This window comes from Aotus nancymaae, unplaced genomic scaffold (assembly GCF_030222135.1).
Source record: "Aotus nancymaae isolate 86718 unplaced genomic scaffold, 86718_ANA_hifiasm-v0.15.2.pri h1tg000025l, whole genome shotgun sequence".
Classification (NCBI taxonomy): Eukaryota; Metazoa; Chordata; class Mammalia; order Primates; family Aotidae; genus Aotus; species Aotus nancymaae.
The window spans coordinates 8,847,795-8,873,730 of NW_026988438.1; positions in this window are offsets into that span (position 1 = coordinate 8,847,795).

The following is a 25,936-nucleotide window of genomic DNA, read 5'->3' on the forward strand; positions in this document are numbered from 1 at the left end:
CTCTATTTAAAATTCACAAAAAGATTTAACTCTGTAATTGATAGAAGAAATCCAAATGGCTAATCACATTTGTCAAGAATCTGAAGTTCACTACTTAGGAAATGCAACTTAAACTAACAGTGAGATATCACTTCATAGCCATCAGATTGTGCCATTTAAAAAGAGCAATTACATCTACTCTGATGGGGTTGAGGAGACAGGGGGTTCTTGCATATTGCTGGTGAAATGTGACTCAGAATGCAGTCTGGAACTGTCTACTAAATATAGAGATACATATACCCTTTAATCAGCAAACTTATTCCTGGGAATTGAGCCCATAGAAATGAAAGCATGGGTGCATAAGATTTATGCAAAAGAAGCTTATTGCTGGATTATTTGTGGTGGGAATAAACTGGAGACAAAGTGAATGTCTGTGAATAGAATAATTCCCAAATAGATTGTTACATCCTTACAATGGAATATTGTTTTTCGTTAAAAAGTATAGATTGGATTTTTAGCAGTTAACTTGGAAAGGCTTTCAAATGAGACCAAGAGTATATTAAAAAGTGGTCATAGTGGTTTCAATTTTAGGGAATACACACTGATCAAAAATGTCCCAAATCTCTATGTAGGTGGCTATATCTTTGTATATTATTCTTCTGGTGTGGAAAAGGTGTGGAAATCACATGACATGGTACTAACATTAGAGGTGATGTTGTATAGTGATGAGAAATGGTTAAATTCCTACATTCAAATCTTGACTATGTAATTCACTAGCTGTATGACTTTGGAGAAAATATTTAATTTTTTTCTATTCCTCAGTTTCCTCTTCTATAAAATAGGGATGATGCTAGAATCTATCTCACTGGATTGTTGTATTAAATGAGTTAATATACACAAAGCCCTTTAAAACTATACTGGTTGTACAGTGCTATCAATTTATAGGTTACATGAGCTTAGGTAATGTGAATGGGGAATAAGGGAGAAGAGAAAATAAAGAAAAAAATCACTATGGACAGAGAAAAATTAGCAAGCATCCCCTTTTCAAATGGTTTGTTTGGGTGCTCATGTTGGTTACCTAACCATGTCTTTCACCAGCCTGCTCTATTCGACTGTTTGAAAGATCCTTTTGTTCTGAGCACCACTTTCAAATTCTTGTCCCCTAGCTGGTCAGAGATTGAGGTATGAGGGAAAGGCCTGTGTAAGGATTGGAGATGATTTCTCAGACCATGGATTAATTGACACTTTAATTCAAATTCATTGGATTATTACTTGATGTTCATGTCTACTTCGGTTGCACAGTTTGTTTTTCCTTTAAACATCATTAATACTGCTCTTATTCTTTTCTTTGGTCATTAGCAGGGGATTGGTGGGGAGGGGAAAGAGGATAGCAGTTACTTCAATCTGATGTTTTTCTTTCTTCACAGAGCCTATGCTAAAGTCTGACCCATTATTATTTTTAGGACATAATTCTCCATGGATCTCTTGCATTTCTGTACTTTTTGTGAGCAGAAGCACTTACAGATGTCTTTCAAATTCTTTTCAAGGATTTGTATAATAAACAGCTTAGGAAGATAGTGTCTCCCTCTATAGCCGAAGGCAGATTTGTTTTCTGTTTAGTAAAATAAAAATAATGTCTTTTTCTGGGGCAGAGGGCAAGTTTGGTTTTAGCTCGTTATAAAAGATTGGGGGTACTAAGTTTAGTATCCTTCACATGTGATACAGACTCAGGGTGTATGTAGCATATATCTGGGCCCCTACACATTGGCTCAAGAGACATGGAGACAGGAGAGCTGATATAAACATGACACTCATGCTGCCTGCTGTACTATAAATAGCAAAATTCCTTGCCTCTGACCCAGGAGTCTCATGTCTTCTGCCAACATCTATAAAACGGTGGCAGGCTAACTTGTCACCTTGGAAGTGGGGCAAATTCTCAGATCTTTCACTCTTTTGATATCATTCACTTTAAGACATTTTTGTACTTTTGAGGTGAAATACTGTGGATAAAGTGCCCATGTAGACAAGTTATAATTTGGCCTTCTAGATTGCAATGAGATGGAGGAAAGTATATTTTCCGTTTTCTTGGGAAGAATGTGTTTGTACTTTGAGAGAAAAGCTTGGATTTTGAAAACCTTTGAATTCCTGGTGTGTTGCAGGGGAGACTGATATTCCTTAGGGTGTACTTAGTTTTCAGTAACTAAAATATTACCTGAATGCAAACTCCAAATGTCCACACCTAACTGCACCAAAGACTTGGAAATGTGATGTTTGCATAGATGAGATGTGCCCATACATTTCTATCATTATGTAAAAATATGAGCATGTGTGTTGGGGAACAACTTGTAATCAAACTGGTAACTTCTGCCGTAAATTTGCCTCTGGTTTAGATTCATTAAGAAAAGCCTCTCAAAGTAAGTGGTCTCAGATGTAGCATGGCTGTGATTAATTGAAAGTCATTTTGAACTCAGGATGAGCATTAGGAAGAAAAGTATTACTTTATAGTATGGCTTACTTGACAGATTGAGAGGTATGGCTAAATTTTGGCAAGAGATAACATTGAGTGGATGGCAAAGAGAAATCTTGTGGAAGGACTTGAAGGTCATTGTATGTTTATTGCTGGATAATGAAAACACTGGATCTCGTAAGTGACTTAGCAATGAAGTACTTTAAGCACTTCCCAATATTTTTTATATCATTTAAATAATAATATTAACATGGTATTCTAGGATGAATAGAGAAGGCAGCATGTCGCCACTGGCAGCAGGCCAGAGCATTTCAGTCCACCGTGTCCCAGCCGTCCACCCTGAAAGCATCAATATCTGTAAGCTGCCCTGTAACATTGTGCTTTATCAGCCTGCCTGGGAAGCTGTACACTCAAAAGCATGTGTAGAGATATATCCTTAGTCAAAGCTATAAAGACAGAAGACAAGAAATGACAGATTGGACATAAAATGACTAGGGCCATTGCTTTCCTGAATGGAAAAGCACATACTCAGATCAGGTTACCTCGGAGAATTCAGCTACTCCTGGGCCTGACCCTGGCCTGACAAGCTTAGAAAGATCATTTGTTACCCTACCAAGAACAAATCTGCCTCAGGGGGAAGACTTGCACGGAACAAACTAATAGAGATTGATGAATAAAAACCAGAACGCCAATCTATTCATTTACATTGAGAATGGAAGGTGTCGAAAGGATCCCAAAAATCACGTTTGCTGATCCATACATTTTCTCCGTGGGAAATCTCACAAGGGCAAATTATGATTAGAAAGTTGCTCAGTGAGCCTGGGATAAGACCAGGAGAATGGGCTGTATGATCTTTGGGCCTGAGTGGAGGGGTTGAGATGCTGTGTTTTGAGATCACTGCACCCCAAAGTATTGGAGACATCCTCTTTCAGAGAGGCCATCTTGACAGTCTTCACTTGTTTATCTCTTTCTTTCTTTTTTGTAGAGATTAATATGCAACTCTGCTTGGACACAGTTATTCTTAGCTGCAGATTTAGTGCAGTTCTACTTTCCTGAAGGCTTGTACCCTGGTCACATTGATTGACCATGAGTCATATCAACAAATGGATGATCTCATTCCCTGCATTTTGAGTCTTCTGTGATTTGATGGCCATGGGAAGGAAGTGGGGGAGGATATATTATTAGTGGTATAAACTATCTTTGAGTCCTAGAAAAATAATATATTTCTGGATGCGAAAGAATTTACATTCAATGTATAAAGACAAAACTTACAAATAAAATCAGCTTTTTTTCCTTTTTTTTTTTTTTTAAGAAAACAGATTGTGGGCCGGGCGCAGTGGCTCATGCCTATAATCCCAGCAATTTGCGAGGCCAAGGCGGGTGGATCACGAGGTCAAGAGATCGAGACCTTCCTGGTCAACATGGTGAAACCCCGTCTCTACTAAAAATACAAAAATTAGCTGGGCATGGTGGTGCACACCTGTAGTCCCAGCTACTCAGGAGGCTGAGGCAGGAGAATTGCTTGAACCCAGGAGGCAGAGGTTGCGGTGAGCTGAGATTGCACCATTGCACCCCAGCTTGGGTAACAGGAATGAAACTCTGTCTCAAAAAAAAGAAGAAAGAAAGAAAACAGGTTGTATGCTGGACGTGGCGGCTCATGCCTATAATCCCAGCAGCTTGGGAACCTGAGGTGGGCAGATTGCTTGAGTCCAGGAGTTCGAGACCAGCCTGGGCAACATGATGAAACCCTGTCTCTACAAAAAATACAAAAATTAATCAGGCATCGTGGTGCATATCTGTAGTCCCAGCTACCTGGGAGGCCGAGGCAGGAGGATCATTTGAGCCCAGGATGTGGAAGTTGCAGTGAGCCCAGATCGCGCTATTCCACTCCAGCCTGGGGACAGAGTGAGACCTTGACTCAAAAACAAAAAACAATAAAAACCTGTAAATTTTATAATAGCAATTATGAAAGCTGGGGCATTTATTTAGGAGAGGGCAAAATGCAAACATTATATTTTAATCTGAAATCCCTGACATAGGTAAAATTGGAGAGGAAAAATCTTTGGTTAAAAAATATCGTAAAAAATGAATATCCTTACATATATGCACTAGATGTTTCTTGTTTTGCAGAGTGATGTGGCTGCTTACTATTCACTAGCAGTATTCTTAACACAGTGAGAAATTTAGCTTTAAAGAGGTAAAACATCTGAGGTAGAGAGAACAGGGAAGATCTCTGAATGGCTAGAACAGGCAACATGGAATGTACTTAAAACAGTAATAAGCAATTAATTGAGGAAAGAATGATGCACACTTTGTGAGATCTTAAAATTATGAGACAGAGTGTGTGTTTAACTGCATATAAAAGAACCTTGACTTGATTTTCAGGTAACAATTTTAGCAAGTATTTACAGAGTGATTACATTGGTCAGACGCTTTTCACATTTTAATCACATTTCACCCTTATGCTCTCTTTTTGAAGCTGATTTATTATACACATAAGGAAACTTAAGTTTTCAGATTTCAAATAAATTTTTCCAGTATCCAGCCATTATTTTCTGGGCCAGGCATGGTTTGAGGTGCTAGAGATACATCAGTGAACAAGACAGACAAGGTCCTGATTTTGTGGAGCTTGGATTCTTGTAGAATCTAAGGGCAGGGCAGTGTCTCAAACACAGGACTGTTTGAAATAATAACTCATGAGTTAAAACAATAAACCACTTTGACTCCATAGAATAATAAGCTACTTTTAAAAGACACAGTTGAATATTTTAATCACATCACTGTTTGTTCCAGTGAAATGAAAGAACCGACGTTTTCCTTTAGGAGGCAGTCATAATGAATTGACACAGAGGAGATCTGATACACAGCACAAGGCTCTCCAAGGTTTATGGAAATCAATTCCACAAGCAGCAAACGTGTATATGGTGACATTTCTTTCCAAGTGATCCATTGCTGTGCCATGTTTTTGGTTTCTTTTATTATGAAGTTCACTGGAGGTAGTCTTTCTTTCATGTGTAATTCATATTGAGTGTAATCCTTCTTATAACGTTTTTTCTTTATCTCTAGTGACTCTTTTTGAAAAGGGCTGCACTGCAAAAAGCAGTTAGAAACTACTCATAAGTAAGGATTTGCATGCACAAATAATTCATTTCAGTTGTATTTAGCTTAAATCCCCAAATGCATCTCTCAAGTATACTAGTTCTCCCATAATATTTTCAAGAAGTATACCACCTTAACAGAAAAATTTACCTTGACTAGAGATCTCTCTGTTCATCTGAGAGTAAACGATCTTGAACTAAACTTTATATTGAAGTGTAGGTATAGTGGGTTTGTTCTATTAAGGATTATATCTTCATGTCCCTGAAGTTAGTTCTAGAAAAGGGATGCTTTTTTATTTGAAGTAGATTTTTTGTTACAATTTACTATAAAATTGAAGCATGATTATACCATTTGTGAATGTTTTTATAATCTAAATACTAAGGCATAATGGCATTTTAAGGAATATTGAACTTCAGTATCTTTGTGTTGTTTAATATATAAACAAGTTTTTATTTATTATATTTACCTAGAACCTAGAAATTTAGATTTTCTACACAGCACCATAGAAGCTGGTTGGAAAGTGGACGTTTCAGTTGAAACAGTATTTTGACATTACTTTACACATGAATATTAAGTACTGAGATGTAAGATGAATTATATGTATTCATGATTTGCTGTAAAAGAACTTGGCTTCCTCCAAAGAAACCCAGAATTTCCTAATGGATCTGTCTCCATAAGATAAATTTACATATTTAGTTCTGAGTTCCTCAACTCTCTGGACTGTTCTCCAAGTTTGTGTGTGATATCCCTCCAAATTAATCTCGTCTTTATTTCTTTATGTCTGAGACCAGTAATGATATGAAGACATCAAAACATGGTCTATTACAAAGTCAATATGAAGCAAAAAGGGATTGTTTCAGCCTTCTCATTTAAATTTTATTTGAGGTTTTTGATATATCTGTGAACGTGCACTTCTGAGGGGAGAGGATTAGTAACTCTCTTCACGTTCTCAAAAGAATTTCTGACTCCAAAATGTCAGACATCAAAATCCAGGCAAATCAATCTCTAATGGCTTTTTCTTACACTTTCCTCAACAGTGTATAAAACTGTGTTAAAGTGAGTATCAGCTGCAGCCTGTAGTGGCAACGAGGAGCTAGAGATGATGGACAGGAGAGAAAGGGAGACAGAACTTGTTGAGCAGTCAGTCTCAATCTGGCCTGATACGGGAACAGATCTTAGGTGTTGAGAATGTATGTGGATGCCTGAGCTCTTTCAGTAGTAGCTAACTACTAATGCTTTTTCCTGGGTTGTAGAAGCTTATCCTCTTTAGTTGAGAAACCTGTTCACAACAAGAACTTCCTTGTTTTCATGGTCTGGGACAGTTTGAGAAGCTGTTGATATTGAAAGTGAGAAAATGATGAGTGCTTACGCAGTCCATAGGTTGATCATAATATACTGTAAAAAGTGGATCCGACCTAGGTGTTTGAAAGACCATGGGCTTCGGAAGGTAAGAACCTTGGTTCACATAACACGACATGCAGACTCAATGTCTTTTAGCTTTAATTCCCTTAAAATAATAAACACTTTGAAGATATATGGTAGGAATTAAATAACATGATGCATGGAAAGGAACTAGTACATTTTTCAGTACCTAAAATTGTGATTTTATGTTTCTTTTTTGCATGTTGAATTTTTAATACTTAAGGTATAAGGTCATTTTAAAACCAAAAGACTGCTGTTTAGCTCTTAAAACTGAATAATTGTGGATAAATGATAATTTTGGGAAAAAACAATGTTTGTGGGAAGTCTGCAATGACCACACTGCCCTGCCATGATGAGGTATTAAAATTAATCAATTTCCATCTGTCTTTATTTGGCCACACCACTTGATCAGACACCACGTATTATATCCAAAGAGTGTCTCCTGCTGCTGCTGCACTGTCTGCTGGTTTTATTGCTTGCCCTAGAGATAATACTTCCTTTGGAAATGGAAATGAATTAGTTGGAAAATGATCTACTTATAGCGGATTCTACAGGACAAGCTTACCTAATAATCAAATGTGTTTGGATTGCTTGAATCTATCAAAAGAAAAAAATTTAATATACCCATCATCTGATAAAGGTATACATTTATCTTATTAAGGAATTTGCCAAATAATAATTATTAACAACTTCAAAAAGATGCATAGTGTTTAATGTCTCCTTTAGCACCTAAGGCATCCTTCTAACTTACATGAGAATTCATTCATTCACTCACTCATTTAATAACATTTATTGAGTGCCTACTGGGTGCAAGTCATTACTCTGTCTTTTTAGTATTTTGGGGCAATATTTGAAAGAGTCTAAATCAGAATAATGATAACTAAAGCTTGTGTGTGTGTGTGTGTGTGTGTGTGTGTGTGTTTGTTTGTTTTTAACTCAACTGATTTACATTCAGTCAATTCAATTCAGTGTATTGAACTGAACAGGCAAATTGCTAGATGTTGTAGGCATAGCTGGCAAATGAGATAGCAGCTCTCTCTGCATGAAATATTTAGTAAGAAAAAGAAAATCAGAATAAAAGACTCTGTATTAATTGTAAAATATGTGTACAAATAGACAAAGACAGAAAAGAAACTTGAAAAATGAAAATTTATGCTAAAATGGCAGAAAAGAGTATTTTCTTAATTTTAAAATTTGGCACTGATGGTGTCATGGGCTAAATTACATTCCTTCAAATTCATATACTGAAATTATAACCTCTTAAACTTCAGAATGGGACTGTATTTTTAAAGTTTATTTAAGTTTAAATAAGATGAGTGGGGTGGGTCCTAATCTATTATGACTGGAATCTTTGTAAAAGGAGGAAATGTGAGCATACAGAATGAAGACCATGTGAAGACACAGGGGGAAGACCACCATCTAAAAGGAAAGAGGCTGGAGAAGAAACCAGCTCTGCCAAAACCCTTATCTTGGACTTCTGGCCCCTAGAACTGTGAGAAAATAAATGTTTGTTGTTTAAGCCACCCAGTCTGTAGTACTTTGTTATGGTAACCTTAGCAAACTAATCCAGATAGCTTAATAAAGATATGAAAAAAAATCTTGACAAAAATCCTCACATTATCAGGTGTCAGCAGCTCTGGTTTCATCACTAATTCTCACACTTGCTCTGTGTCCTGCAAGTCACCTAGCTTTGATTAAAATCAATTTATTCCTTTATAAATCCCTAAGAGTCTCTTTTCCATTTATGTTATCTGATGGTTGTAAGGATTAAATGAAATTCTGATTGATGACCACTAAGAACCACATAAAGATGACAGGTATTGACTTGGTAAAAGATATTCTTTCGGAATTTCACACAAACATACACACAGTATCCCCAAGTCAGTAATTTTATGGAAGAGCAGTTTTCAGGAAAACTGAGGGTCATTAGTAGGCTAATAAACATTATTTTTGTATCTTATAATTAGAACAAAGAGGCACCCCAATTAATGATTTATTCAATTTTGATTTTTCTGTTCATGAAATTTTTATGTCTGGATAGTGATAATAAGATAACTTCAGAAAGGGTACTGTATTAGTCCATTTTCATACTGCTATAAAGAGCTACCCGATACTGGGCAGATTTTATAAAGGAAGAAAGTTTTTTGGACTCACAGTTCAGCATGGCTGGGGAGGCCTCAGGAAACTTACGATCATGGTGGAAGCTGAAGGGGAAGCAAGGCATCTTCTTCACAAGGCAGCAGAAATAAGAAGCGCTGAGCAAAGGGGAAGAGCCCCTTATAAAACTAGGACATCTCATGAGGACTCACTCGCTATCAGGAGAACAGCATGGGGAAAGCTCCCCCGTGATTCAATTACCTGTAGCTGGTCTCTCCGTTGACACCTGGGGATTACCGGGATTACAATTCAAGATGAGATTTGGGTGGAGACAGAAAGCTTAACCATATCAGAGATCATATTATTCAAGAGAAGTTCTCTTGTTCACCTCAACCATCTCTATCTTCTAGCAAGTTGGAATTTAAAAATTCTAGCCAGAATGGAGCTTTTTATTTTTTAAAAAAGAAAAACATCTATTAAAGGAACATCATCACAAAGTAAAGCCAACTTTAATTTGGACTTTGCTTTCTCTACAAATATGAAATACAAAGGACATGTATAAGAAGTTTTATGAAAAGCAAGAAAAGAGAGAACTGTAGAACTTGCTGGAAGTGTTCAGTCAGTTGATTGAAGTGATAAAGAAAAAAGAAGCACAGGGCAAACTGAAATGATGCCTCTGTTGTAGTTCAGGGAGAAATGACCCAGGGCAAAATGAACACAATTTGAATGCCCACTCCAAATCAGAGTTAGTAACTAGATCACTGTCTTTGTATATATTTTTCTCTTAATCTTGTATTTTCTCTTTTATTCCTCCTCTGGTACCCCTGCACTTTTATTTGAGAACTCTGCAGTTGACCTTCATGGCTTCATTTTCCAATTCACACGCAACTATCACAAATTGAAAGACTAGCATCTGAACTCTAGTTCACAGAGAAGAAATTTTTTACTGTGGTAATTCAAATAGAACTGACTGTTAGTCACTGAAAGAGAGATTTCATCCCTATGAGCAAGTCAAGTGGACTCAGAAAGTGACTTTTTAAAAAAATTGGGTAAGCAAAAATATCTTGCTGCTACTAAAGAGTGTATTTTCACAAACTAAACACTACTATCTCCATAGATTAAGTGACTTGCTAGTGACTTGCAATTTACTTAATGAAATAATTAAAAAGAGAAAAGCAGGAAATCAAGAAATGATTCAAGACAGAAAAATGAAAGTCTAATGCAAAGTAAAAGTATTATCTCAGGTATCAACATGAATATATCTTAAAAGGATAAAGTTGACTGGCAAAAGTAAGTTATAAAATGATATATATAATGTGATTATATTTATGAAAATATGTGTTTATTTTTTAGAGACAGCATATCTCTCTGTTGCCCAGGCTAGAATGCAGTGATGCGATCATAGCTCAGTGCAACCTTGATCCCCTTGGCTCAAGCAATCCTCTCACCTCAGCCTCCTGAGTACCTAGGACTACAGGTGCCTGCCACCACGCTGGGCTACTTAAAAAAAAGTTTTTTTTTGAAGTATCATTTTGTCGCCCTGGCTTATTTCAAACTTCTGGCCTCAAGCAATTCTCCCACCTCAGCCTCCTGAGTAGCTAGGACTACAGGTGCATGCCACCATGGTGGGCTATTTAAAAAAAATTTTTTTTTTGAGGTTTTGTTTTGCTGCCCTGGCTTATTTCAAACTTCTGGCCTCACGCAATCCACCCACCTTGGCCTCTCAAAGTGCTGGGATTACAAGCATGAGCCACCATGCCCATACTGAAAATAGTTAAAAATACATTAAATTATTTAAAAATATTACATATACCTTTATGATAAAAGTACAATAGTATGTTTGAAAATGATAACACAAATGTTAGGGTAGTGATTACTTCAGGGGAGAAAGAGTTGAGGGTAAGTGGGACTTTACAACTTTTTTACATGAACATTAATATTTTATTAAGAATTAAAAGTATTCTAAAGTTATTAAGCTCAGAGGTAGTAATGACCTCTACCAATAAACTTTACAGTCAGAGATAACTTGTGCATCTTAATCAGTTCCTAATTATGGTATAAAAATCATCAAGACAACCGGGTGCAGTGGCTCATGTCTGTAATCCCGGCACTTTGGGAGGCCGAGATGGGCAGATCACCTGAGGTTGGGAGTTCAAGACCAGCCTACTGAAAATACAAAATTAGCCAGGCATGGTGTTGAGTAACTGTAATTCCAGCTACTCAGGAGGTTGAGATGGGAGAATTACTTGAACCTGGGAGGCGGAGGTTGCAATGAGCAGAGATTGCACCATTGAACTCTAGCCTGGGCAACAGGAATGAAACTTCATCTCAAAACACAAACAAACAAAAAACAAACAAAAAACCATTCAAGACTTGTAAAATCAAATATAAAACATCTATAAGATGTTAACATATGTTAGGATGATTTGTGACCGATAAGGCACAATGTCTGCTTATTGGTGATACAGTGCAAATTCTCCTATAATGAAGCTATACTCTTTTCCTCAAACTTATTTTATATTACAAACTTTTGGTACTCTTTTTTTTTAATTTTCATATGTTTATTTTTAACATAGTGATTTATTTTTATTTTATTTTTATCGTACTTTAGGTTCTGGGGTACATGTGCAGATCATGCAGGATTGTTGCATAGGTACATACATGGCACGGTGGTTTGCTATCTCCAGCACCCCGTCACCTATATCTGGCATTTCCAATTTGACTGCCATCATTTCCACTCTTTTCTCTAAAGTCAGGAGGAAGATATGAGGGATCTGTCACACAGATTATCTTGTCACCAAGTAGAATAAGAATTTAATGTCTCAATGAGCAACTTGTCTTGTTGCAGTAAGACGATATGTTAAGCTCATTCTAAATGTCTTAAGAAAAGATATTTCCATCAAGCACCAGACATTTGACTTTCCAAACATAGAGCCTCTCTTCGGATTCCATTTTTTTTAGAAAGAAATACAATTCAAATGGAAATTGCTTCTGGAAAAGAAAACAACATTGATTTTTTTAACCCATTTCAGGAAAATAGATATTCCAGAAGAGACTTTTAATGTTTCAAACACATTCTAAATGTGATAATTTAAGCTAAGTCAATACTGTCAGATGCAGATGGAACCTTTGTCTAAAATATGTCTCCACCATTAGAATTCATTTTTTAACAAAAAGAGCTATCTGAAGCAAATATAGTAACATATTGTCATCTGTCATATCTAGACAGTATTTTCATAGTTGTCTTTTTCATTATTTTCTGAATGTTTGGAATATTTTGAAATTTAAACTGGAAACTCTTTGTACTTTGTGTATTTTATGGTGCAGTTTGCCATATATACCCATTAATATACAGGTTTGTTTTCAAAAAGGCAAAAGTAACACCCAAATACAGAAAACTCCTTCTGTACACTGTGGTAGAGTATTTGTAAATGATATGCATTGCTATTAAGTGAAGTGACAAAGTAGAGCAGAAACAGAACATGAGCCTTGAAATGTGATAAACCTAGGATTGAGTTCCAACTCCAACATTTAGTAACTTGAGAAAGTGGTTTAACTTCTTAAGTTTCGGTAAAGTGTGAATAAAGTGACCTAGCCCATGGGGTTATTGAGAGAACTAAATATAATAAATAGATTAAATGCTCAAAAAGTGGCTGATAGAGTAACTACTTGATAACTGGTAACTATCAGTGAGTCTATCATTGCCATTGTGGAATTTTTGATTATTTTGATACAATTTTGGAAGGACATTCAGTTTTTATAGTTGATGTTTTATTTTTGATAAAATACCAACATGGGAAGTTGATAGATGGCCTGGTCTTAATATGCCCAAAGATGGTTACTGGCCTATGTGTTTCTGTGACCCTTCTTGTTTCATATTTACCTCTACATTGTGAAAATAATTGCTCTCTTCCTGATTTTTCAGGGAAGATGTAGCATTCTCCGGAGTGTATAGAAGGATGGCATTATAAAAAGAGTTCCCGGTTGTTGCTAGCTATTATGCACTGTTTCCATTACAGAGTATCTCCATGGGTGATTAGAATTTTATGAATATAAAACTCAGTGACAGTAGTTGTCAAGCTTGAGGGAATGTTTAACATCCTTGTTTTAAAAGAATTACAAATAGGTCAATTGATTTGATCAATGTCACAAAATGAGTTACAGTTGAAGCTAGCTCTAGAATTTACATTTCTTAACACTTTGGTCTTTTTTTTTCTTTAAAATCATGTATGTGTAAAAATAAGATTGTATATAAAAAATGTGAATTATGGGCCATTTCAATGTTCTTGTGAGAAATGTGAATTTCGAGGAAATAAAAGAACGACTAGGTGATAGCACTGATTCCAGGCTTTTTTTATTTTGTAGGTAAAGAAATGGGACAAAATTAATATGAGTGGGAATATAAAAAAAGTAATAGCGATTTTGTGGAACAATGTTTTTTGCATGGGTTGATTTTAATTCTTAGAATTTCCTATAAAGACATTCCCCAAAACCTCCAGAGCTGTTGGTGGCCATTTTTCCACTGTGTAGAGAAAATTAGTCTACTGCAGGAAAAAAATGAAGAAGCCACGGTGGAGGAAGAACTGAGCGAAGGAGACTGAACCCTAATGATCCTTAAGCCTCTCTGGTTCCAGCAATTCCTGGAGTCCACCTCAACCCTTTTCATGACTTAGTTGTTCCGTGAAATACTCTAGCGCCCTCTAAAAGATTCCCTTTCTGGCTTAAGGTAGTTTGCCTTGGGTTCAGTAGCTTGTGACCCAGAGAATTCTCATAAATACAGCTTATATAATGTTATACTTGTAACAAATACTTTGTCTTTTAAATTTACTCATCTATTACAGATGGAAGAGACATGCGCATTCTCTAAGAACTTATCGTGTTCTCCTACACAAATAAAACTGTAGGCAATAGGGAAGGATCTTATTGTCAGGAAAGGCATCTGCTGATGGGATGGCAGTGAGAACTTGACCAGGTTGGCTGGGCTACACACCTGTGGAGCCAACCACTATATTTTGGTTCCCAAACTTTCAAAAGTTATTTGCTAGACTGAACTAATCTCTATGTTAGAATAAGCGGGAGTTGGAATTCTACTCCAGACACTCTGTTGACCTGAAAATGAGGTGTGATGTGACAAATTTAGTATAAACTATTTCACACAGGATTGACTCAGAGGAGCAGATGGCTTTGAGAAAGAACTGTTTGTCATCCAACCAGTATATTCACTGTTTAGCAAAATTGGCAAAGGGCTATTAAACAAAGAGATACATTCTGTTAACAAAGCATTCTTTGTGGCCTCTTTCTGTCTTTCAGACACTCAAAATTGATGCCTATATGTCTGATGTTCCTCATAACAACCTGACCTTTATTTATTGTTGGGAATATAACTGAAAATATTTTTTTCATGGAAAAATTTGCTGAATGTTTTTCCCTGGGAGCAAGAGAGGTCTTTGTATTTCACTTCAAGCAGTGGAAAATAGTAACATATATTGGCTGAACAGATTTGCTTGATTTAAGTACTAATACTTTCATTTGCTCAATATGAACTGTGTTACAGTACTTGTAGTCTCATTAAAAATGGACCACACTGGTGGTAATGTATAGCGATACACATCTACCAAGGTACAACATGTATGATCTAAGAAGATTTTTTAAAAAATTAATCTTTGTGAGACTTTGTCTTAAAATGCATCTTCTTTAGACTTTGATTCTGCTTCTGACAGATAAGAAAAAAAGTCATACTCTCTTAAAAGGCAATTTCCTGGATACCTATTGGCCTATTGGAAAAATGTGTTTGCATCTTTGGAATAAAGGTAGTGAATAGTGACAAGGTGTTATTTATTAACTATTGGTTAGTATGAATTCATTAATTTGCTTACATATGTAGGTCTAAACAGATTAATGCAGAGGAAAATATGTCAGTGCATGCTCTTCTTTGTTCAGGAATTTTTTTATTGCCAGCATAATTAACTTGCAGTGAGGAGTATAATCTATAATTTAGATGCTGTGTTTGGGAAGGCAATGCTTTGTATCTGTGGTACCTAATGTATCTGCTAAACATATGATCACTGCCACTAAGATTTTCAGATTAAAATAGCAAACTGAAAATAGCAATGGAGATTATATATTTATAATGTATTTCTTTTCTCTTCTATATTTCTGCAATGGAAATGTTTGCCCATCACAACAGTCATCAACAGATACACCAAATTAATCTAATGGAAATAAAGTTCAAAACATGCTAATGTATTCCTAGGGGTGTGGAGAGAATAAAGTAAATAGGACAGCCTTTTCTCTTTATAGTCTCATTTGAATTTTCCTTCTAATGGCTCTAACCTTGAAATTCTTTTGATGAGACATTTTGATGAGACTTTATAGAATGGCAGAGAGATACTTAGCCCGTGGGTCAGACCGACCTGTGATCATCATGCAAATCACTTAGCCCCCTTGCCTCAGTTTCCAAGCCTGTGAAATGTAGATTAAAATACCTACCTTGCAGTGGTTTTGTAAAGATAGAATGATCATGTTTGTGAAGCATTTAACACAGTGACAGCATACATGAAAGGCAGCTCTGATTATTATGATGGAAATAATCAAGGTGATGATGGAAGAGAGTATTCTTACAATTTTCCTGAGAAAGTGAAAAGGGCAACTTAAAATACTTCCACATTTACTTATTTGCAAAAAGAAATCTAACCACTTGGTCTTAATTTTTACTTACCCATCTGATGTGAGGTTGCTGTCTTGCCATCACAAGACTTTATGAGGTTCTGAAATTCAATGTATAAAAAAACCTCTTGATCATATGAATTTGAGACGAATTTGTCTGAATTACAGATAAGAGGATTTCTAGGATTTGAGAGGTAAGACTGAAAGTAAGGACATCTCTTTTTCATTTTCTCCAGGTCTTGCCTCCCTGTGCAGAAGCCAAGGGGATCAGAAACTCCCTTTCCACTACCTGCTCCCTGGTTTAGCTAAATAAATACTCCTATCTGGGACCACAATCAGGGGCAAGAGACATACGCAAGGGATTCACTTGTTTTCAGTTGTACCATCAGAGATGCCAAGTGGTAGAAATCGCCAGCAGGGACAGTATCAAGCGGTGGCAGCATACATGGCAGTGGACAAGACGACCAGCAGGGGACACAGTAACTGTCTCTCCTTGCTCCCTGCCCATGGCTTTTAACTACAGTCTAGCTGTTTGTGGTGCCTGCCCAATTTCTGGGCCGGGTTCTCTAATCTCTCATTGATTCTGAGAGCTGCTTGATACCCTTTAACAAAATCCTTTTAAAAAAATATCTAAGTAACACAGAGTCATGTTCTTTTATTTGCATGTAATATATTTTAAAATATACTCAGTATAATTTATGCATTTAAATAAGTGGTATCTTTTAAGATGGCCTATTTAGGAAGTACTTCTTTTGAATTATCTTTTTGAATTCCATAATGATATATGTTCTATTACTTTGTGACCAGAATTGGTTCTGAACTATTTTGGCTACTTAAAAAAATTGAATTCAAATTTAGTTTGGAAAAAAAAAAAAAAAAAAAGCTAAGTAAGATTGTTGAATACAGCATGCTATTGGCTCAGATAGGAATTCCAAACAAGAATTTTCAAACTGTTTCGATACTGACTACATTCTCAAAATAAGCATAGCGTCTTCAATTTCCTACTTTTGAAGGTGACATTGTTTGTATGCTTTAATTCTCTCTCTCTCTCGCTCTCTCACACACACACACACACACACACACACACACACACTCCCAAACCAAATAGGGTATCTAACTTTTCTTGCTTGGATTCTTAAAAAAGTTTGCTATATCATTCAAAAGTGATTAGAGAATCGAACTGAATGTATTTCCTTAAAAAAATGATGCAAGTAATTTGGGAAAAATTAATAATCATGTTCATATTGAGTTTATATCTAATTACATTTGCTACTACAGGGTTTTACTTTTTATTTATTTATTTTTTATTACATTTAAATTCTGGGATACGTGTGCAGAACATGCAGGTTTGTTGCATAGGTATACACGTGCAATGGTGGTTTGCTGCACTCATCAACCCATCATCTACATTAGATATTTCTCTTAATGCTATTCCTGTCCTAGCCCCCCACCCCCTGACAGGACTTGGTATGTGATGTTCCCCTCCCTATGTCCAGGCATTCTCATTGTTCAACTCCCACTTATGAGCAAGAACATGTAGTGTTTGGTTTTCTGTTCCTGTGTTAATTTACTGAGCATGATGGTTTCCAGCTTCATCCATGTCCCTGCAAAGAACGTGAACTCATTCTTTTTTATGGCTGTATAGTATTCCATGGTGTATATGTGCCACATTTTCTTTATCCAGTCTATCATTGATGGGCATTTGGGTTCGTTTCTAGTCTTTGCTATTGTGAACAGTGTTGCAATAAACATACGTGTGCATGTGTCTTTATAGTAGAATGATTTATAATCTTTTGGGTATACATCCAGTAATGGGATTGCTGGATCAAATGGTATTTCTGGTTCTAGGTCCCTTAGGAATCGCCACACTGTCTTCCACATTGGTTGAAGTAATTTACACTCCCACCAACATTGTAAAAGTGTTCCTGTTTCTCCACATCCTCTCCAGCATCCATTGTTTCCTGACTTGTTAATGATCACCATGCTAACTGGTGTGAGATGGCATCTCATTGTGGTTTTGTTTGCATTTCTCTAATGACCAGTGATGATGAGCTTTTGTTCATATGCTTGTTAGCAGCATAAATGTCTTTTTTTGAAACGTGTCTATTTATGTCCTTCACCCACTTTTTTATTTATTTTTTGTTTTTTGTTATTTTTCTTGTAAATCTGTTGAAGTTCCTTGTAGATTCTAGATATTAGCTCTCTGTCGGATGGTTAGATTGCAAAAATTTCTTTCCATTCTGTAGGTTGCCTGTTTACTCTGATGGTAGTTTGTTTTGCTGGGCAGAAGATCTTTAGTTTAATTAGATCCCATTTGCCAAGTTTGGTTTTTGTTGCCATTGCTTTTGGTGTTTTAGTCATGATGTCTTTGGCCATGCCTATGTCCTGAATGGTATTGCCTAGGTTTTCTTCTAGGGTTTTTATCGTTTTAGGTCTTAGATTTAAGTCCTTAATCCATCTTGAGTTATTTTTTGTATACTGTATAAGGAAGGGGACCAGTTTCAGCTTTCTGCATGTGGCTAGCCAGTTTTCCCAACACCGTCTTTTAAATAGGGAATCCTTTCCCTATTGTTTGTTTTTGTCAGGTTTGCCAAAGATCAGATGGTTGTAGATGTGTGATGTCATTTCTGAGGCCTCTGTTCTGTTCCATTGGTCTATAGCTCTGATTTGGTGCCGTAGCCTTGTAGCGTAGTTTGAAGTCAGGTAACATGATGCCTCCAACTTTGTTCTTTTTGCTTAGGATTTTCTTGGCTATGCAGGCTCTTTTCTGGTTTCATATGACATTTTAAGTAGTTTTTAAAAAAAATTCTCTGTAGAAGATCAATGGTAGCTTGATGGGGATAGCATTGAATCTATAAATTACTTTGGGCAGTATGGCCATTTTCACGATATTGATTCTTCCTATCCATGAGCATAGAATGTTTTTCCATCTGTTTGTGTCCTCTTTTATTTCTTGAGCAGTGGTTTGTAGTTCTCCTTGAAGAGGTCCTTCACATTCCTTGTAAGTTGTATTCCTAGGCATTTTATTTTATTTTCTTTGTAACAATTGTGAATGGTAGTTCACTCATGATTTGGCTCTCTGTCTCTTATTTGTGTATAGGAAGGCTTGTGATTTTTTTGCAAATAGATTTTATATCCTGAGGCTTTGCTGAAGTTGTTTATTAGCTTGAGGAGATTTTGGGCTGAGATGATGGGGTTTTCTAAATATACAATCATGTCGTCTGCAAATAGAGACAATTTGACTTCCTGTCTTCCTATTTGAATACGCTTTATTTCTTTCTCTTGCCTGATTGCCCTGGCCAGAACACCCAGAACTTGTCGTATAGGAGTGGTGAGAGAGGGCATCCTTGTCTTGTGCTGGTTTTCAAAGGGAATGCTTCCAGCTTTTGCCCATTCAGTATGATATTGGCTGTGGGTTTGTCATGAATAGCTCTTATTATTTTGAGATACATTCCTTCAATATCTAGTTTTTTGAGAGTTTTTAGCATGAAAGGTGTTCAATTGTTTTGAAGGCCTTTTCTGCATCTATTGAGATAATCGTGTGATTTTTGTCATTGGTTCTGTTTATGTGATGGATTACACTTGTTGGTTTGCATATGTTGAACCAGCCTTGCATCCCAGGGATGAAGCTGACTTGATCATGGTGGAAAAACTTTTTGATGTCCTGCTGGATTCAGTTTGCCAGTATTTTATTACAGATTTTTGCATCGATGTTCATCAGGGATATTGGCCTGAAATTTACTTTTTTTGTTGGTTTTGTGTCTCTGCCAGGTTTTGGTATCATGATGATGTTGGCCTCATGAAATGAGTTAGGGAGGAGTGTCTCTTTTTCTATTGTTCGGAATAGTTTCAGAAGGAATGGTACCAGCTTCTCTTTGTACCTCTGGTAGAATTTGGCTGTGAATCTGTCTGGTCCTGGGCTTTTATTGGTTTGTAGGCTATTTATTACTGCCTCCATTTCCTAACTTGTGATTGGTCTATTCAGGGATTCGACTTCTTCCTGGTTTAGTCTTGGGAGGGGGTATGTGTCTAGGAATTTATCCATTTCTTCTAGATTTTCTAGTTTATTTGCATAGAGGTGTTTATAGTAATCTCTGATGGTAGTTTGTATTTCTGTGGGATCAGGGTAATATCCCCTTTATCATATTTTTAACTGTGTCTATTTGATTCTTCTCTTTTTTTCTTTATTAGTCTGGCTAGTGGTCCATCTATTTTGTTGACCTTTTCAAAAGAGCAGCTCCTGGATTAATTGATTTTTTAAGGGTTTTTCATGTCTCTATCTTTTTCAGTTCTGCTCTTATCCTAGTTATTTCTTGTCTTCTTCTGGCTTTTGAATTTGTTTGCTCTTGTTTCTCTAGTTCTTTTAATTGTGATGTCAGGGTGTTGATTTTAGATCTTTTCTGCTTTCTCATGTGGGCATTTAGTGCTATAAATTTCCCTCTAGACACTGCTTTAAATGTGTCCCAGAAATTCTGGTACATTGTGTCTTGTTCTCATTGGTTTCAAATAATTTATTTATTTCTGCCTTAATTTCATTATTACTCAGTAGTCATTTAGGAGAAGGTTGTTCATTTTCCATGTATTTATATGGTTTTGAGTGAGTTTCTTAATTCTGAGTTCTAATTTGATTGCACTTTGATCTGAGAGACTGTTATGATTTCCATTCTTTTTCATTTGCTGAGGAGTGCTTGACTTCCAATTATGTTGTCAGTTTTAGAATAAGTGTGATGTGGTGCTGTGAAAAATGTGTATTCTGTGGTTTTGGGGTGCAGAGTTCTGTAGATGTCTATTAGGTCTACTTGGTCCAGATCTGAGTTCAAGTCCTGAATATCCTTGTTAATTTACTGTCTTCTTGACCTGTCTGATGTAGACAGTGAGATATTAAAGTCTCCCACTATTATTGTGTGGGGGTCTAAGTCTCTTTCTAGGTCTCTAAGAACTTACTTTATGAATCTGGGTGCTCCTGTATTGGTTGCATATATATTTAGGATAATTAGCTCTTCTTGTTGTGTTGATTTCTTTACCATTGTGTAATGCCCCACTATCTTTTTTGATCTTTGTTGGTTTAAAGTTTGTTTTATTAGAGATTAGGATTGCAACCCCTGCTTTTTTTTTGCTTTTGATCTGCTCGGTAAATATTCCTCCATCCCTTTATTTTGAGCCTATGTATGTCTTTGCAGGTGAGGTGGGTCTCCTGAATACAGGACACTGATGGGTCTTGACTCTTTATCCAATTTGCCAGTCTGTGTTTTAATTGTAGTATTTAGCCCACTTACATTTAACATTACTATTGTTATGTGTGAATTTGATCCTGTCATTATGATGCCAGCTGGTTATTTTGGCCATTAGTTGATGCAGTTTCTTCATAGTCAATGGTTTTTACAATTTGGTATGTTTTTGCAGTGTCTAGTACTGCTTTTTTCTTTCTGTATTTAGTGCTTCCTTAAGGAGCTCTTGTAAGGCAGGCCTGGTGGTGACAAAATCTCTCAGCATTTGCTGGTCTGTAAAGGATTTTATTTCTCCTTCTCTTATGAAGCTCAGTCTGGCTGGATATGAAGTTTTGGGTTGAATATTCTTTTCTGTAAGAATGTTGAACATTGGCCCTCACTCTCTTTTGGCTTGTAGAGTTTCTGCAGAGAGATTTGCTGTTAGTCTGATGGGCTGCTCTTTGTGGGTAACCCCACCTTTCTCTCTGGCTGCCCTTAACATTTTTTTTCCTTCATTTCAACTTTGTGAATCTGATGATTATATGTCTTGGGGTTGCTCTTCTCAAGGAGTATCTTAGCGGGGTTCTCTGTATTTCTTGAATGTGAATGTTGGCCTTTCTTGCTAGGTTGGGGAAGTTCTTTTGGATAATATTCTGAAGAGTGTTTTCTACCTTGGTTTCCTTCTCCCCATCACTTTCAGGTACACCAATCTAACATAGGTTTGGTCTTTTCACATAGTCCTATATTTCTCAGAGGATTTGTTCGTTCCTTTTCACTTTTTTTTCTCTAATCTTGTCTTTATGCTTTATTTCATTAAGTTGATCTTTAATCTCTGATATCCTTTCTTTTGCTTGATTGATTCGGCTATTGATACTTGTGTACGCTTCATGAAGTTCTCGTGCTGTGTTTTTCAGCTCCATCAGGTCATTATGTTCTTCTCTAAACTGGTTATTCTAGTTGAAATTCCTCTAACCTTTTGTCAAGGTCCTTAGCTTCCTTGCATTGGGTTAGAACATGCTCCTTTAGCTTGGAGGAGTTTGTTGTTACCCACTTTATCAAGCCTACTTCTGTCAATTCATCAAACTCATTCTCCATCCAGTTTTGTTCCTTTGCTGATGAGGAGTGGTGATCCTTTGCAGGAAAAGAGGCATTCTAGTTTCTGGAATTTTCAGCCTTTTTGCTCTGGTTTTTCCTCATCTTTGTGGATTTATCTACCTTTGGTCTTTGATGTTGGTGATCTTTGTATGGGGTTTTTGTGTGGACGTCCTTTTTGTTGATGTTGATGCTATTGCTTTCTGTTTGTTAGTTTGCCTTCTAACAGGCCCCTCTGCTGCAGGTCTGCTGGATTTTGCTGGAGGTCCACTTCAGACCCTGGTTTCCTGGGCATCACCAGTGGAGACTGCAGAACAGCAAAGATTGCTGCCTGTTTCTTTCTCTGGAAGCTTGGTCCCAGAGGGGCACCCCACCAGATGCCAGCTGGAACTCTCCTGTATGAGGTATCTGTCGACCCCTCCTGGGAGGTATCTCCAAGTTAGGAGGCACAGGAGTCAGGGACCCACTTGAGGAGCAGTCTGTCTCTTAGCAGAGCTTAAGTGCTGTGCTGGGAGATCTGCTGCTCTCTTCAGGTGGCAGGCAGGATCATTTAAGTCTGCTAAAGCTGCGTCCACAGCTGCTTCTTCCCCCAGGTGTTTGGACTCAGGGAGATGGGAGTTATTTATAAGCACCCGACTGGGGCTGCTGCCTTTCTTTCAGAGATGCCCTGCCCAGAGAGGAGGGATCTAGAGAGGCAGTCTGGCTATAGTGGCTTTGTGGTGCCGCGGTGGGCTCTGCCGCAGTCTGAACTTCCTGGCAGCTTTGTTTACACTGTGAGGGGAAAACCACCTACTCGAGTCTCAGTAATGGCAGACACCCCTTCCCCCACCAAGCTTGAGCATCCCAAGTTGACTTCAGACTGCTATGCTGGCAGCGAGAATTTCAAGCCAGTGGATCTTAGCTTGCTAGGCTAGTTGGGGTGGGATCCACTGAGCTAGACTGCTTGGCTCCCTGCCTTCAACTCCCTTTCCAGGGAAGTGAATAGTTTTTTGTCATTGGTGTTCCAGGTGCCACTGGAGTATGGAAAACACTCCTGCAGCTAGCTCAGTGTCTGCCCAAATGCAGACCAGTTTTGTGCTTGAAACCCAGGGCCCTGGTGGTGTAGGCACCCGAGGGAATCTCTTGGTCTGTGGGTGGTGAAGACTATGGAGAAAGCACAGAATCTGGGCCAGAGTGCATTGTCCCTCACGACATGGTCCCTCATGGTTTCCCTTGGCTAGGGGAAGGAGTTCCCTGACCCCTTGTACTTCCCGGGTGTGGTGATGCCCCTCCCTGCTTTGGTTTTCCCTCCATGGGCTACACCCACTGTCTACCCAGTCCCAATGAGATGAGCCAGGTACCAAAGTTGGAAATGCAGAAAACACCCCTCTTCTGTGGTGATCTTGCTGGGAGCTGTAGACTAGAGCTTTTCCTATTCAGCCATCTTGCCAGCCACCTCCAGGGTTTTATTTTTTAATGGAAATTTGAGGTTACTTTTTAACTTTGCAGTGTCTGGACCATGTTGAACACTGAATGCTGTAGTTCTCTTTTCAAAACCATTAGATAGCCACTTTAACTTGTAGCAATAATCAAATCTGTAGCTATGAGGACCAAACAGGTTCTTTTGAAGTGTATAAATTGTCATTACCCAGTGAAAACATTTCCTAATTTATGATAAATTTGTAGTTGTGCATACACTCCCTCTCACCCAGTTGTCCTCATCATAGATATTTCTTGGATTGTTGAAGCTGTCTAGGTATGGACTATAGGAACCTCTGACACTTTCAGAGATGGAAGCTGTGCTCATTGCATCATATATAGACTATGTTCCAGATCTAATCTCAGTAGATTATATTATTGAGTCCAGTTGTTTCCGTCTTTCTAGATCTACAGCCTTTGCCGTGGAGCTTTACTGTTGCCCTTCCCCAACCTCACAGTGCCTGGTGTGCACCTCCTTTTCCCTTGCATTGGCCGGTGGATGTTAGCAGAGAAGCCTTCACATGTGCCAGCTTGTTCTCTTGAGCTTGTACCACCCCCAGGAGCCTGCTAGCCCACAATAAGGATGAGAAACACATGAAGCAGAGCTCTTCTAGATGACCCACAACTCAAGAGTGTTCAACACAAAAACAATGTTTATTATTTCATACCACTGAGATCTTGAGATTAGTCGTTATACAGTATCATGTGACAATAGCTAATGGTTTCTTGTGGGTTTGAGCAGCTTGCAGGAAAAGGTTAAATTAAAAACTAATGAGTACTAAAAAAGCAACCTCTAAATAATCAGTCTTTAAATCTATATATTTTATGTCTAAAGTTCATCTTATACATTTGATATACCAGATGGTTATAATAATGAACATATGGATATATCATTGATTCCTATTGTTCTATTTATTCTAGTGGTAAAATAAAATTGTGGAAATAATTAGAATATGGGTCATAGAGTTGCATGTGATAAAAGAACCTAAGAAATTATTTATTTGAATATTCACACTTTCCTAAAATTATGCCAAATAGCCAAAAATTAAATAGGCAAGGAGATGTGTAGAGTTGCCCCTTCAAGACTACTTACATTAGCAAACAGAAAGAGGATTATTGGATCTCCCAATTTATGCTTTGCAATAAAAGAAATATTCTAACTTTTAAGCTTTATTATTTTCTCTTGTTTGTTGCTATTAAATGAAGGACAAGTTATTTTAATCTTCCTTAATATTTTCTATTTTTAGAGAAAGAAGTCTATGAAGTTTTAAAATAACTATCAGCTCTTAAGTAACAGGCATATGAAAAACACAGTCTGATTGCGTTCATATTTTCCACTTGTGTCATTACTGTAAACAGTTTTAAATATATTTACCATTTTAAACCCATAACTCTACTGTTAAATCTCCTAATCACTTTGACTTTGTAAATAAGCTAATCTTCTTTGGTAAGTATAACTTCACTGAAAAATTGAACTACATAGGACTGGTAGGATGCAGGTTCAACGAGGGCAGAGATTTTGGTTTTGTTCACTAATATGTTGTTCCCACATCTTGAACACCAACAGGTACATAGTAGTCACTCAATTAAGTATTTGTTGAATAAATATAATGGGACTCTCTTGGACTCACCTAAAGACAGTTTAGTGTCTGAACTCATGCTTTGGAGGGCATTATACAATGATGCTCTGCACATCCAATATTTATGAGGACTAGCACCAGATGTTACTGATTAAATGACTAATAGTAGCTGAAAAAAGCCTATTTCGTGCCATTTTCCGGGTGCACACATGAAAACATATCAATCACTATGATCTTTTTTTCTGAACTTCGAATCCTCCAAAACTCAAAAGATAGTTCTCTTTTAGTGAGTAGAGATACAAGCTATTCAGTATGTTAGTGACATACTTTCTATCATGTAATCTGCTTATTTTATTTTCTGTTGTCTTCTCCACAATCACAGATAATTTGCCTAGGAGGAGTTTAACTTTTTCTCCAAAGTCTGATTTCATTTCAGAAGAAGAGTGAGTCACTTTGGGAGAGGAATGTGATAGTTGGCCACTGCTCATTGCAGTCCACTTTTCTTTTTTTTCTTCTGTTTTTTTGTTTTTTTGTTGGAGTCTTGCTCTTGTCAACCAGGCTGGAGTGCAATGGCACAATTTCAGCTCACTGCAAACTCTGCCTTCCGGGTTCAAGTGATTCTCCTACCTCAGCCTCCTGAATAGGTAGGATTCCAGGGGCCCACCACCAAGTCCATCTAATTTTTGTTTTAGTAGAGACGGGGTTTCAACATGTTGGCCAGGATGGTCTGGAATCCTGACCTCGGGTGATCCACCCACCTCGGCCTTCCAAAGTGCTGGGATTACAGGGCTGAGCCACCACACCCAGCTGGGTTCTTTTTACCTTCATCTGGCCTCCCAACCACCTCCATGTTCTTTGTGCATTTTATA